Genomic DNA, 15959 nt, shown 5'->3' with positions numbered 1-15959 from the left:
AGAGGAAGCACTATTCAAAAGGTAAGGGATTTTTTTTGCAAATGTATCCAAGCAAGTTTAAGAATTGTGTATTTCTTATAAAAGATAAGAGGGGAGAACTTATAAATCAAATTTAATGATCTAAAGGAAAGGAACAAGAACAATATAATAAAAACTAAGAAAAGAATGAATCTGAATAATAATTATATTATCCAATTTATCAAGAAAGAATTATATACATCAAAAACCATAAAAATGCTAAATAGTAGCTTAACACATGTTTAATCAGAGGTAATATTTTTACAAACTACTGATCTCGATTAAAATATTTTCACTGAAACATAATGAATTATTAAAAAATCTGATTTATTTGAAGTTTACCGCACATAAAATTAGAGCCAAATATAACTTCTTTTTCAATATGCAGTGTCCTTCAATGTACCTCATGAAAAGTGCAACATGCAACACATTTTAACATAACTATAGAGTACAATAAAATGAAATTGTGCAAATATAATCAATAAGTTTTACCCAACACGATGAATGTGAAAAATAATTAAAAGTCAATGTAACTAAAATTTAAATTGAACTAAAGAATATAATGGAGTAACAATAAAAATAAATCTGAATAAGATTATATTATTCCATTCCATTTTTGTAATATATATATTCCTTCAATATTCTTCTTAAAAAAAAAATAGTTCTTTATAATTGAACCAAAGAAGATAATGGAATAAAATTAAGTATGAACATACATACGATAATAAATAATTATAGGGATATATACGACAATTTGCATAAATAATAAGAGTTTTTGTGGGTCCAATAGAACGAGGTGGGGTCCAATGGGATTCGAGTGTTCGGGGCATGTGCCCTGGTGAGAAGGCAACCTACTGTGAAACATTCCCTCTTTCCACTCGCACTGTTGTCTCCCTTTTTTAGCTTAAAATTTTCCTTTTCTCTAATATTTTGAAAAGATTATATATATAATTTTGCTATTCCAATGCATAGTGTCTCACGTCTCGCTATTATAGCTAACATGCATACCATACTTAGTCTGAGAGTGAATATTTGCCATGCTCTGTGGAAACCAATGAATAAGTTCATTCATGTTTTTTATTGTTGCTGTTTCTGGAATCATCTCAAAAATTGGAAAAATAATATTTAGAATAATAAAGTGGTACATTTAGTATGTACTTAAGACTTATTAGAGAGGTTTGTGAGTCTCTTACCTCTAAAACATATTAGATCGACTTTAAATGACGATTCAAATTATAAAAACCGATATATTTGATAAGTGTGGTGTTTCTACATACTATTTAGTATACTGATTAAAAGAATAAATGAATTAAAATGATATGTTAAGTCTTTATTTTTCTAATGCGTTAATTACTAGTTGACTTCATCTTAAATGAGTTATTGTGATTAACAGTCCCTGCATTTGAGAAGTTTTCAATATCTAAATTTGCAAACAATGTTAAAGAATTACAACTTTTATTGGACTTAATTCCCTGTTCCGATCAGAATGCATTGCCTGAGTGTTGGAAACACAAATTAGTATACAACATCCCTTTAGTTACATTTTTACAAATATATATCTGGATTGTAAAACAATTTAGCAGAGTAATAATATGTTTTGACCAGTCTTATTACTTTTAATTTATGGACCCCTACTTAACAAGTATAACATGCCATGTCTTATGCTAGAGCTATATTAGCTCATGCGTGCATGCTTAATGAGATAACTTTATCAACAATATTGTCACTTTAAGCTCATAAAATAATAAATTTTGTATCAGGCCCAGGTTATGCTCCCTCTAAAATGAAAATAAGGTCTCAATCACATGGTCCATAGATATTAAACAAACACCACTAGCTATGATGAAAGCTCTGTTTTGTTCCCTCTTTGTTTAGGGGTAAAGACAAACTTTTCATCTGCTTGGGTTGCAACTTTGTACAATAAATCTATTACATATATATTTAAATTTTGGAACAGAGTTAGGTATGGAGCTTGGCATTATTAATTGCTTCTGAGAATTATGTGGAATATTCTTGATCTGTGTAAATTTGGGTGTTATTTGTCAGTGAATTAAAAAAAGGTACATTTAATTTCCACCTTGTCTATTTCACATGAGTACAATTTTAGAGATGGTAATATTACTGTTCTACTTTTAACTCTACTTATATTTTTTCATCAAGAGCAATCACCCATCTGATCTAACTTTAATTTAATTCAAATCATATGGTTGATCCTGCAGTTTATCTGAATTGATGTCCCAAATCATTGATCAGAACTGGAACAGAAAAAAAAAATTTGTCAGGGAATTATACCGTGGTCCATTAAAAAGAAAATTTTAAGAAAAGATGCATCAAAATTAAAGCTGTGTTAAAAGATTAAGAAAAGATGTATCATGACTTATTAGTACATGAAACATAACTTTAAACGTAGTTGGATTGCTGGAAGTAGAAAGGGGTTCAACTTTAATTCATGTAGAAAAAACACAGAATAGAAATTGCAATTTCTCTCTTTCTAAGCATCGGGCCAGTAATAACCCAAAGCCCCTTTTATTTTCTTCTCTCTCTGCTCTTTTTCTCTGAGATGGCAATCAATAGCATGAGAGCACGAGCCATTCCCATGTGCTAATGGATCCGGGATCCGCTCATGTCAATTAAAGATTTTTGCATACCCGATTAATTATTTTAGTTTATTTAACAAGAGAAAGGCACCAATAATAGTTGTTATGATATAAATTTGAATTGAGCCTAAACTTTTGTGTCATACAAAATATTGATCCAATTTGACTACCTTAAGCTGCTGGAATTTTACACAAATCCTGTCAAAATGCTCAATTAAGTGGTAAGAACTTTGGGTCATTTGATGTCGAATAATATGAATATCGAATCCTATATTAAAGTTGGGTATGAATATGAAATCAAATCCGATCCAATAACATTTTCTCTTTATAGGTTGAAGCTCTTGGCTCAATGATGGTCCCAAACTCCATATAAAGCACACAAGCTTTGGCTTTAAAGAAATAAAGAGGCCTTTGCCTCATATCGTATGAAGCAATATCATTTCATTCCTTCGTCATCCCTCTATACAACTGCATCATTTTGCCTCCTCCATTAGTCTCTTTTCATTCCCTTTGCCCCCCTTATATTTTCATTTTTATTCTCTCTCCTTCTTTTCTTTCTTTCTTTATTATTTTTTCTAAAACCAAGAATCTAGCTTTTGTTTTATGTACCATGAGATACAGGATCTTCTATCTCTATGGTTGTAAAATTATGGAGGTATGTGTGTGGTAGTAATGGTCGATCTTCGGTTCAACTTCAACAGATAAGGGCTAAAAGTCGAAGTTATTGTAACATATGACATAATTTATTTTAATGCATTCTATATGAGGGCTGAATTATGAATACTAATGCTATATAATTTATATATTATGTGAGATATTTAGTTATGGGGGTTTGTACCCAACTACCCACACACAAAAAAAAAAATTTCTCTGATCGGTCCTTCTGAAGTGCAAATATAGAGAATTTGAGAGGTTAATTAATATATATATAACTGCTTATTGTATACAAGTATTATGATAAATTAATGGCTGTAACTGAACACATATTTAACATCTAATATTTACAATTAATGTGATATATAGCATATATTATCAACAAGGGTCTTCCATACGGACAAGATGTGGTAAAAAAAATATTATTCTTTATATTTTTTGGAATATAAAGGGTTTTTTTCAAATCGAATCAAATTTATTGAGTAATCTGTCTACATGAATATTCATATAATAGAATTACAAGTATGCAACAATAAATCTCTTTTTTATTTTTTCCTTTCCCAAGAAGATTGCCAAGTTTATCACAATAGAGTCATGAATGCATAACTAAAGAAGATCGGATGCAGCTGTAACCCATTTTTTATCAACCAATTTAAAATGTAATCCGATTGTAAACAGCTCCTGTATTAATGACCTCACTACGCATTGTCAAAAAAGAAGAGAGGCTATCCATTTTTTCGCTTTAAAAGCCAGCGTTTTGTTGACTTGCGCTTGATAAGCTTACATCACTACTGGGAACATCTGGCAAAGCATCAACGAAGGGTTTTTTACTGTCTCCATTCCAATGATAAAATGGAGATAAAGTTAAGTGTTTACTATGATTTAATCTTTTATGCTCCGAAAGAAATTTCATTGACCTCATACACATGTAATCATAATTTGAAAACCACCATCTTCTTCCGTAACTAACATATATGAGAGTAATGTATAAAAAAATGGATATCTCCATTAGGGAGAAAATGGAGAAGAGGGTGATTTCATGGAAAGTGAGTGGGACAAATGTGATGCAAGCTGATCATGAGCTTTAATCACCCATGGAGGAATCTAATGGAGAAAAGGAGATGAAAAAAGGAGAAGAGAAACGGCATGCATTGACATATTGACAGTTTTTCTCTTTAATTCTATTGTATGTATCCTTTAATCATTGCTTACCATATGTTTGGCCAACAGCATGAGAATTCCATGTGAGTGCTTCAGTTCATGTTCAAAGAGTGTGCTATCTATGATTCTATGCCATGCCTCATTGTATTCCTTACATTTTTTTTAAAATTGAGAATATTGTAAGCTGGTATTTTATCATGATGATATTTATTTACAATTAAAATTTTGATTCAGATGTCGTGCAGAGAAAAAAAAATACAGGAGGAATGTTTTGAATTGGTGTCAGGTAAAAATCAGAGAATGTTAGGAGAATGTTTACTGAACAGAAGGCATGAAGGAGAAAGTGGCATGATTGGCAGCACCAGCATACCAGTTCATCAGACACGATGTACATTTTTCTTAAAATATTAGCCTCGTATATAACTCAGATAGATACGATTTGTATTGTCTTTTAGGCATCTGTGAAAATTCTACTTGATCATATCATTTCAAACTGGCATATATATTCTCTCTGTTTCAATAAAGACCTCAATCTTTTCCCAGTCAGTACTATTAACTAATGCATTAATTTCAACCAATCTCCATATTTATTTTCAAACCCATTGTGATGTTGGATATTTGTTCAATAAGCTCTGAATTAATCAGACTAACGAAAGCCCAACTAAGTAAATGCATTTAATTTCCTAGCCTTGAAAGAAGCCTGTGAAGTTCACAGAGTAATTTCTCTTTTGTTTTGGAAAGCTAGTGGCCTGAGTCTAAGGAGTACACAGTAGTAACGGAACCCAAAAAGAAAAAGAAAAGGCTAAAGAAGAGGCCCAATTAAGATGGCGCATGAATCAAATGCTATTGGCTGCTAATACGGATCGTAATTTCCGATTGAAAACCAAGAAATATCACGTTTAAGCTCGCCAACCAGTTAATTATCTCATTGCGAATTTATAAAGTTTCTCATATGCTGAAGAAAGAATTAAATATAGAGCTGTAGTTTAAATACCATAGTTCTGTTGCATGAGGTGGAAATTGTTTTTCAAATTCTGGTTAATTAGCTCTCGCTCTCCGTTTCTCCAGTTAATGTGCATTTTCCTGGGAAGGAGACGAAGAGAGATTGTGCAGCTCAGAAAAGAGATCATGCTCCTGCCACCTGCAGGTCTCTCATCCTTTTTTTCTTTTTCTGAATTCAAAAATATGAATTTCAAAATTTGTCCGTGCCTTGTTCCCAAAAAGCTTCACACAGTAAATGCGACATAAATGATTTTCATAATATATTACATCAGTCATTCATAGCTTTATACAAAAAAATATTTAAATTTTCGACCCAGTCAATCGAATTTGGTGCAAATTGCAAGCATAACAGATGCTTTTGACTCATTTTGGAATCATTTCAAGTGATCAAGTCACCAAAATTGATAGTTATACCTCAAATATAATTTAATACTCAGAACCTTTGACTGGATTCTTGCACTTACTCCAAAAATAAATACTAAGAACCTTTGTCATACTCTTTGTATAAAATGTGGCAGGTTCAAAACCAAAAAAGACATTTTTTTATGAATATTAAATAGTTAGGTTACTTAAACTCCAACCTTTTTTAAAAATAATATATTATTTAATATTTGTGCAAATAATTTATAGAACAGTATCAAAAGAATACATCTTTTTGCACAAATAAAAATAGAATGCATTTGAATTTTGGACTAAATTGCATGCACGTCATATGCTTTCCATTGATTCTGGACACATTTCAAGTGGTTAAACCACCAAAATTGACAATTATGCTCATACATTTTTATTATAATAATTTTGAAAGAATATATCAATTATTACAGCAAAAAAAGGGTCTAGTGGACCTTTTACTACAAATATCATGCAGAATATATATTTTATTATTTTTGGAGGCGTTTCTAGTGATTAAACCATAAAAATGTCAATTATACCTAAATTATTATCTAATATTTTCACAAATAATTATCAAATCAATTTTGTAAGAATACATTATTTTTTTTTTTGGCAAATAAAATATCTCACAATGCACTTCAGCAATTGCATTTACATTAGATATCTTCAATTATTCACAACAAATTTAAAATTGATTAAATCACCAAGACTGACTATTATACTCCAAATAACATTTAGAACTTATAAAAAAATTAATATATATCAATTTTAACATAAAAAATAGCATATTACTCATTTCTTTTTACTTGAGATAATAGGCATAGTATAGCGTTTACAGTAAATTTCTTACATAGCACCGTAGCCTTACCCTTATATATTTTTTAGAAAAAAAAAATCTAATGTCTTTTTAAATGATTAAGTCTCAGAAATTGACAATTATACCTCAAGTATTATACTCGTACAAATATAATTATTAATTAGAACAATTCTAAAACATACATTTATTTTTCTGTGAACATAAGCTATACTAATGCATGCAGTTGGAGAAAATTTCATACATATATATTAGATGAATTGTTTTTGTTCTGAAAGTATATCAAGTTATTAAATCACCAAAACTGGTTTTTATACCTCAGATAATAGCCCTTCTACCAGAGATTAGAGCTTATAAAATTATGCTTCATTATAAAAATATCCTAAATTACGCTTTCATTTATGTACTTTTTTCAGCAAAAATTATAAAAATATACTTAATATTTAAAATATTATAAAATTATATCTTACCCAAAAAGTTTGTCCTACAGCTCTCTACACATTTTGGCTCCGGTCTTTGATGTTTATGATAAATTATCATCCAAGTCCTTGAATTCAAAATTTTCCATTTATTGTGAGTTGTGAATTGTGACCTTTGGTACTACATTAATTGGTTGTGTTTTGATGAAATTTAAAATGTTAATCTCATAATAAATGGGTAAAACCATCACTGTCAAGTTTCCTGACTAGCTATGACAGACACTTCACGGGCTTCACAAAGAGTCGTTCCTTCTATGGTGATCCATAGACCATAGCAGAATGATCCTGTACTCCCTGTACAAAACGTGAGCCGGGGAGGTATAGCTTCCCTTTTATGGTCACATTTGGTACGGTTTTATTTTAATTCATATATAATTTTTCAGCAAAAATTATAGAGGAATAAAAAAATATCGTTTGCAGAGTAACGACTGATGCTTGCTTGGGTGTTCACATGAAAATTAAGCTGCATTGTAGATTTTACGCATATCAATTTCAATACATTGCAAATGACTAAATTTACATATGGTTGGTTAACTATTTCCGGTATATTAAAATTTTGTACATAATTCACACTATTTATGCATTGAAAATAGATTCTCTTGTACAAACTTTTGCGTTTGAAAAGATAACCATGTACAAATTTGAAATCATACATGGTTCAAATTTTGCAGTACATCAAAATTCATGCACACAAATGGACCTGCGTGCATGATTATCAGATATATAATTTGTACCGCTTTGTTTTTTTAAAAAAAATTAATGTCAAATTGTCAATATACATATGTATAAGGTCACTTTTCCACGACTTCTATTGGGAATCTGCCAATTTATCAATCATAGTTGTTTATATTTTTATCACCAAGCACCTATCATTGCCTTTGGTAAAGTTTAACAATCAATAATTAACACCTAATACAACAAATAATCCTTTCATCATGCTTATATACATGCATGATCACGAGTTATATATTCTCAGTTTAGGTAGCATGAGATTGAATAAAACAAATGAATAATGCAATTAACTCCTTGGATGGTTGCTGAAATATCTTCATCAATCATAACAAGTCATTTTTCACTAAAAAGTTGTGTATCATGACATGCCATTATCAATGATATTAATATGTTTACGGTATTTATTATATAATTAATAATCACACAACTAATTTGGTTAGATGTTATTATTTCTAATAAACATGATCATCTTTCTTATGCAATTTAGCATTAAAATAATTATGGCTTCTTCTATTAAGTGGGCCGTTATCTAGTCAGGAGTCAGTCTAGTCACAATTACAATAGCGGTCATTATCCAGCCTTGTAGCCTTGTAGGCCTCGTAGCCCAAGGAAACATGTGCGCTTATTTTAAAACCGTAGGTTCGTACGTAGCACAAATCAATTTTCATACTGAAGGCAACTTTGTCTGCCATTAAAAAAATTTGCTTTTGTTTAATATGATATGTCTAGACAGGGGAGGACTCGGGGACTAGCCGGGAGGCAGGAGATTATCGAATCGGGTTTAAATAACTTATCGGATTTAAAAATCTATTAACTAATCGGGCAGCCCCCCCTCCCCTGTCCACCCCTGTGTCTAGAGTGAGGTTCTGGTAATATGCATATTACAGAGAAATCCGTGTTATGAACTCAAATCTCTATGGTTTAAATTTTAAGTAGTTGATCTTAATTATTCAATATTATTTTCATATAAAAATATTTTTGCAGATCAGATTTTATATATTTTAATTTTTTAACAATTTCTTAAATAGGTAGAAAAACACCTTATTTTAAAATTCTAGACCATCCGAAAATAATGATTTTTCTATCTAACAAAATAGTAAGATAATTTTGATAAACGTAAAATTTGATATTCAAATATATTTTCATGTGAAGATCATGTTTAATCATTTGAATTTTACAAATAGATATATGAATCCACAACCGATTTGTAATATGAATATTATAGTAGCCTCACTCATATTATCGTAATATATATACATATCATCAATTAAAAAGTAAGATAATTAATTGTTCAATTATTGAAGAGGAATGACAAAGTTAATTTATGTCTCAAAACTAGCTAGTTAATGATAATAAGGTCGGCAACGCGGATATAGGGTTGTTAATAGATAAGATTCGGATCCGAATCTAATTCATGATCCGAATAAAAATCATGAAAAATATACATGATCCATATACAAATTTGTAAGTCAATAAAAATTTGAAATTTTAAAAGCGAATTCTTATTTATGTTAAACTGTCAAAGTTCCATCAGTTTGAAATTAAAATGATATTGTGAAAAAACATAGAAGAGACCTTTGTCATTAGGCGTTAATTAACAATCATCCAAACCTGCCATTTGAAAATATTTTATCCTTCCTATAACGGGATAAGACAGCAAGATATGACCATTATATATCATATCTAGAGAAAAGGTGAGAATTTGTTTTTGACTTTGTAGCAACAAACCAGTAAATAAACACCAATAGGTTTCCAAGAATTCCTTCCCTCTACAAGGAGGGAAAGAATCTCTTTCATTACAAGTTCTCTTTGTTATCTTTCTTTTTCTTATCTTTAGCAAATGAAGTAAAAGAACTAAAAGGTTTTTTATTTGCCTACGTACACTACTACAAAAATGGTCATTCTACACTAAACATTGTGCATGGATTTGACAATTTTATATAAAAATCGTGTAGAAATTTTAATTATTTGAAAGCCCAAAATATCTATGGCCCCGTTCGGCTAGGGCCTCCTTAAGCCTCCTTAAGGCTAAAGGAGCCTCCTTTAGCTTCCTTAGCCACTTAATCTTGCCGAACACCGGTTCCTTAGCGCGGATTAAGACAACCTCCTTTAGCCTCCTTTTGCCCGGATCTTAATCCCTTGCCCGTTCCTTAAGGCACCTCCCCCCCTTCCTTTAGCTTCCTTTAGCCATCTTAATCCTTCGCCCCTTCCTTTAGCTTACCGAACAACCCCTCCTTAGCACGGATTATTATTTAATCCACCATGTGTTGCCGAACGGGACCATAAATGGGATCTCTACATGAATATTTATTAAAAAATCAGTGTAGAAAGCCTTGAGAGAGCTACACGGACGTTTATTAGGAATTGTACACGGATTATTGTTTAAATAACAGTGTAGAAAGCCTTGAGAGAGCTACATAGATATTTATTAAAGAACCGTGTAGAAAGGTAGGAATTGTACACGGATGTTTTTTTAAATAACAGTGTAGAAAACTTCATAGAGCTACACGGACCTTTATATAAAGAGCCGTGTAAAAATGTAAAAATTGTACACGGTTTTATGTTTAAATAACAGTGTAGAAAGCCTTGAGAGAGCCACACGGACGTTTAATAAAGAGCCATGTAGAAATGTTATTTTAGGGTTTTGGTTATATAAAAGGCCTTCTCCTTTCAGCGCCATTTTGATCAATTAATACTCTCTCTCTCTCTGTATTGAATGTTGGTCTGATTTCTGCACATAAGGAGGCCGGATCTGAGATCTTTGAAAGTGAGAAGTAAAGAAAACGCCTAAGGTCTCCATCATCAGATCTGAGGAAAACCATTGAAGATCAGTACTAACGCTTCTGCCTAAAGATGTTTGCACTTCAGAACTGTAAGATTTAAATTACTTTGCTATTTTATTTTGGATTTACGGATTCTGGATTGCTTGTATTTTTTAATTACAAAACACGTCATGAATTATTAAGACTATTATTTGATATCAGAGCAATCATAAATTCATATAATATGCAATAATTTTTTTTTTACGAAATTGATTTCCAGTGGTTCGTATAAAAGCTATACATATTCAATTAATTTTATGTATAAATATTTTCTTATAATTTTGAACGAAAATTTTAACTGAGAATTTTTATTCTCTATTATGTATGCACATATATGTTGATGAATGTCATTTGGAGATGCAATATGTTGAAGATCTTTAACCAAGAAACATCATGTCATGGATCACATGCATACTCTTTTTTGATATGTTGGATCTAATACGCCTTAGTTTGTATGAAATTTCGGTCCAAACTAGATCATAACCAAGCGTTTTGGCAATTTGAGCCCAAGTGGTAAGGATATAACTTTTATACAAACATTGTATTGGATCGTGAGGAGTATATGTTATGTTTTATCACATGAGATTGCATGTACAAAAGGCTTTGTATATATATATGTTGCATGAATTGTAATCTTCTACTTTTTCTTGTTACTAACTAATACCAAATTATAATTGTAGTATGGACCAAAGCAAAAGTGTTACACCAAGGAGCAGATCGACGATGACAGATGTATGGGGGCAAGGTGGTTTCAATTTAAATTTTGTAATGCTCAATATGAATTTGTATAATTTTGTATAATTTAGTGTACATAAATTATTTATACTGTTGTATAGTTTTGGAATTCTTAGTTTAAAAGGCCTCTGTTTAATGTTTCTCTGTTTTGGAATTCTAATTTTAAATGGCTAGCAAAATTGGAGGCTAGCCACACAAAAAAAGGACAATTCTACACGGACATTTAACTAAAGTCCGTATATAAAGGTATTTAAACATTAAAAAAAAATTGGAAAAGAAAATAATTCTACACGGACATTTAACTAAAGTCCATGTAGAAAGGTATTTAAACATAAAAAAAAAATAAGAGAGCTACATGGATATTTAGCTAAATATCCGTGTAGAAAGAGTAATCGTACACGGATATTTAGCTAAATATCCGTGTAGAAAGAGTAATCGTACACGGACATTTAGCTAAATGTCCGTGTAGAAAGAGTAATCATACACGGCTATTTATGTAATAATCCGTGTAGTTCGGTTATTTTGAGAGCGACACTGGCAAGCGTTTGTATACGGTTGTTTATGTAATAATCCGTGTAGCTCTCGATAATTGCACACGGATAAATATTCGTGTGTAAATATTCAGGGATTTTTACACCCTCGTATTCCACACGGCAGAAAATTCATGTAACTCTTATATTTATGTCTGTGTATAATCACTTATTCTGTAGTAGTGGTAGCTGCCAAAAGTAGTATAAAATTAGCTATACCTACAAGCAAATAAAAGACCCTTTGTTGTATTTTACAGGTGTACCTTCAACGTGGGGCTCATAGTTAGAAGGAAAATGAAATTGAAAGGGATAGGACATGACCAATCATTTGCCTTCATACAACGAATTCAAGCAAAATGATTTCTCTGAAATTATTCTTGATAGAGATTGGATAATTCCTATTACCCGTTGCCTTCCGTCGAGGGGAACAAAAAACAGGAAAATTAAATAGATAAAAGGCGCAGATTACACAATAGCGCAGTGTCTGAGCATTGCTATTAAATATTAATGTAATTATGAGGATGAATCCACATCATTATTTCTATTTTCAAAGTCTAAACAATCAATTCAAACTACTTAATATGATCAACATACTAAAATATTGTTGGTGACCAAATTTTATATTTTACTATCATAATATAAGCGGAAATCTTGATGCAGTGAAGATTAAAATATCTCCGAGTAAAATTACATTTTTTTAGAAAAATCTTGATGCAGTGAAGATGTAAATATTTCCGAGTACTTTCTTTTTTTTAGTATGAGTTAGAGGGTCAAATTTCTTTACCTTACATCTAGTATAAGCGTTGAGTTTCAAACGTGAGTCTTTTGATAAAGAGAAGAATAGCATTACGACTGAGTAATTACAATTTATCAAATATTTTATTGATATGTAAATCTTATTCTTCACTGGAATATGTTTATTCGATATGAATATGTTATTGCTATTGCAAGATGTGCAGTGTACCAATTCAATGCAAATTTATTCTGGATAGTATTTTGTATACACTACTGCACTTACATTTATTTATTTTTATTTTTCTTAAAAAAGGCTGAAGTCTCTTTCATTTCTAAAATATAATAATTACAAAAACCAGTTAGCCAGAATATTCTGCATTTACATATATCATGTATATATGATTTAAAATAGAAGTTAGCTATGTTCCAACTTCCAAGCAACCATCGTAGCTACAAAGCATTGCACAAAAAATATAGTTAACCAATAAATAATTACGATTGGACCTTCAGATAAGTGAGAATCACAAAATTATATTTGTAGGCCAGGCCCATTCTAAGCCCATTATATCCCCTTCGGTCCTGTTAGTATTTGCTTTAAAATTCTAACGGTCGATCCGAACCGTTCATCTTGTACTCCAATTAATATGTGCTTCAAGATCAAATTTTATATTTTTCTAAATTTATTTATTATTTATTAAATTACTTTAAAAATTATTAATCTAACATTGACTTAATAAAACAGTAAAATTAACCTACAATGTCAGTTTGACTTATGTAACTTCGAAAGTCTGACAGCCTCTGAACTATTGATGCCTACGCAAAATAGTGTGATTGATAGCTGGACAGCGGGACTGCTGGAGGTGTGATAGCGGAGCGCACACAAATACACAATCTTTTGATTCTTTTTTTTTGATGAAATCTTTTGATTTTTTTCCTCCTCTTTAACGATATTTGTTGCTTTTGTTTACTTGTTTAGTTTGTTTCTTTTTGCCGAAGGAGATAGAAGACAAAATCAGGTCCCAATCAAGCTCGGTGTAGAGCTGCGTAGGATGACAGCAAACGAGATGAAGGATACACGCAGCACCATGTCATTTTTGACTGATGACATGCATGCTACAAGTCAAAAAATGTGTTCTCATTTCCCTTTAATCAAATGTGACTGTGACTCCGTATCGGCGTATATAAAACAAGTTCATGATGTCAGTTTAGATTTTACAAGCCCGTAGATGTTTTTAACTTTTGTTCATCGGAAGCAAAATCGTCAGTTTTGATGAAATCAATTAAACCGCAACTTGTGCAACAACAAAGGATATATTAATATTAGTAAGAATACAGTACTATGCCTCAATATTCGAGTTTTCAAAATTCTAACGGTCGATCCGAACCGTGTATCTTGTTCTCCATATTAATATGTGTCTGAAGACCAAATTTTATACTTTTTGAAAAAAAATTACTATTTTTTTAGATAGGTAAAAAATCACTTGATCTAAAAAATTCTGCACTATTCAGATATTTGATTTTCTACCTATATAAAAAAATAGTAAATTTTTTTCAAAAAATATAAAATTTAGTCTCCAAACACATATGTCAGAGCTAGATTTTCTACCTATCTAAAAATACCGTCAGAGCTAGATTTTCAAATTATGTGATCAAAATTCATATTAAAAATCAATCATATAATTTTTTTAATGTGAAATATGAATATCAATTTTATCAATACATTTGACATTTTACTATTAAACTATATAGAACATTATGTACAAACAGATAAATTTGAAACTAAATAAAAATTAATTGAGTCTGATTAACTCAATTAATGTAGATTCGTCCTTGATTAAATATATACTAATTTTTTTTTTTTTAAATGCTTAGTATATTGAAAAATTCAAAAGACATCAAAGGTTTGTGTAGGAGCGGAGTTTCGTGTAGGCCAAAATAAAAATTAATTCTCTCCTCTCATTTTAACAACATCACAGTACATGAGAACAGGGGCGGAACCAAGGGGGTGAGAGGGGGGGGGGGCAGACATCCCCCATAAAATCAGGATATTGCTTATATATATAGTCTAAGCGCACATTTTCATATGATTTTTTACATATGCATACCAATTGGCACCTTCCAAATTCAAATCCTAGGTTGTTCTTTCGTCTTTCGATGGCTTGGCCCCTCCCAAATTCAATTTCTAGTTCCGCCCCTGCATGAGAAGTCAAATATAGTATAATATACATAACCTCTGAAAGTCATTAATTTTTACAAGATGATTACAATACTTGACCGTCTTGACCTACTTTAATTATTTCAAGCTCCGCCGCTATCATGGTTGATGGTACATAAATCAAGTATCATTATTAAAGAAAATAAAAGGTAACATATTACTTGACCAGATTACTTTGTCGGGAGCACGGATTGAAAAGTTGGAATCTGGCAGCAAGAATGAAACGGGCTGAGTGTCAACAAAGGAATAAAAAATTTCACAATGCGAGAAAAATATTGCAGGTAGCGTTCAATAAAAATGTTTCCCGTATAAGTGTGAGTGTTGTGTTGTATTTTCACTAATTGAGGCTTAGATATCTGGTGTCAGGGACGGATCTATGAAGGTTCAAAGGTAAGCAAGTATTTACTTCTAAATTTTTTTTTTTTTTTAAATTAGTACTATTTTTTTTTATATACCTACTTCTAAATGGATGAAGTGTCTATCCCTGGTTCAAAAATGCATTTACTTTGACTTAGTCATTATTTTGAGAAAAAAAATCTGATTTAAAATAAATAAATACATTTGCTTTGGCCGAAATCGGTTGTAGAACAGAAATTATAAAGAGAAAAGCAAAGAAGATAATTCTGAATATAGGAGTATAGGACCCATTAATTCATTGAGGAGGGTTCAAATGCACCCAAATTTTTGTGCACCCAAATGCACTATATATTTCAAATTCTTTTTCTTCATTTTTAAAGTCCAAATAGTCAATTCGAACCGTTGGATGCGATCTATATATTAAGATGTGATTGGAGACCAAATTTTACATTTTTTGGAATTTGTTTACTATTTATTAAACCACTTTGAAAATCGCTGATCCAAAGGTCCGAAAAATGTAAAATAAGCGATTTTCAAAGTGGCTTAATAAATAGTAAACAAATTCCAAAAAATGTAAAATTTGGTCTCCAAGCACATCTTAATATATAGATCACATCTAACGGTTCGGATTGACTATTCGGACTTTGAAAACAGAGAAAAATAATTTGAAAGATAGGGTGCATTTGGGTGCAAAAAAATTTGGGTGCATTTGAAC

General features: G+C 31.0%; 1 protein-coding gene across 1 annotated transcript in view; it reads right to left on the bottom strand.

Annotated features, from left to right (window-relative positions):
• Positions 1-15959, bottom strand: part of LOC144547300 (pathogenesis-related thaumatin-like protein 3.5) — a 58247-nt gene that overhangs the window by 38762 nt on the left and 3526 nt on the right. The window lies entirely within an intron of this gene.

The sequence above is a fragment of the Carex rostrata genome, chromosome 31 (assembly GCF_964058835.1).
Source record: "Carex rostrata chromosome 31, lpCarRost1.2, whole genome shotgun sequence".
Lineage (NCBI taxonomy): Eukaryota > Viridiplantae > Streptophyta > Magnoliopsida > Poales > Cyperaceae > Carex > Carex rostrata.
This window is presented reverse-complemented; position numbering and strand designations above follow the sequence as displayed.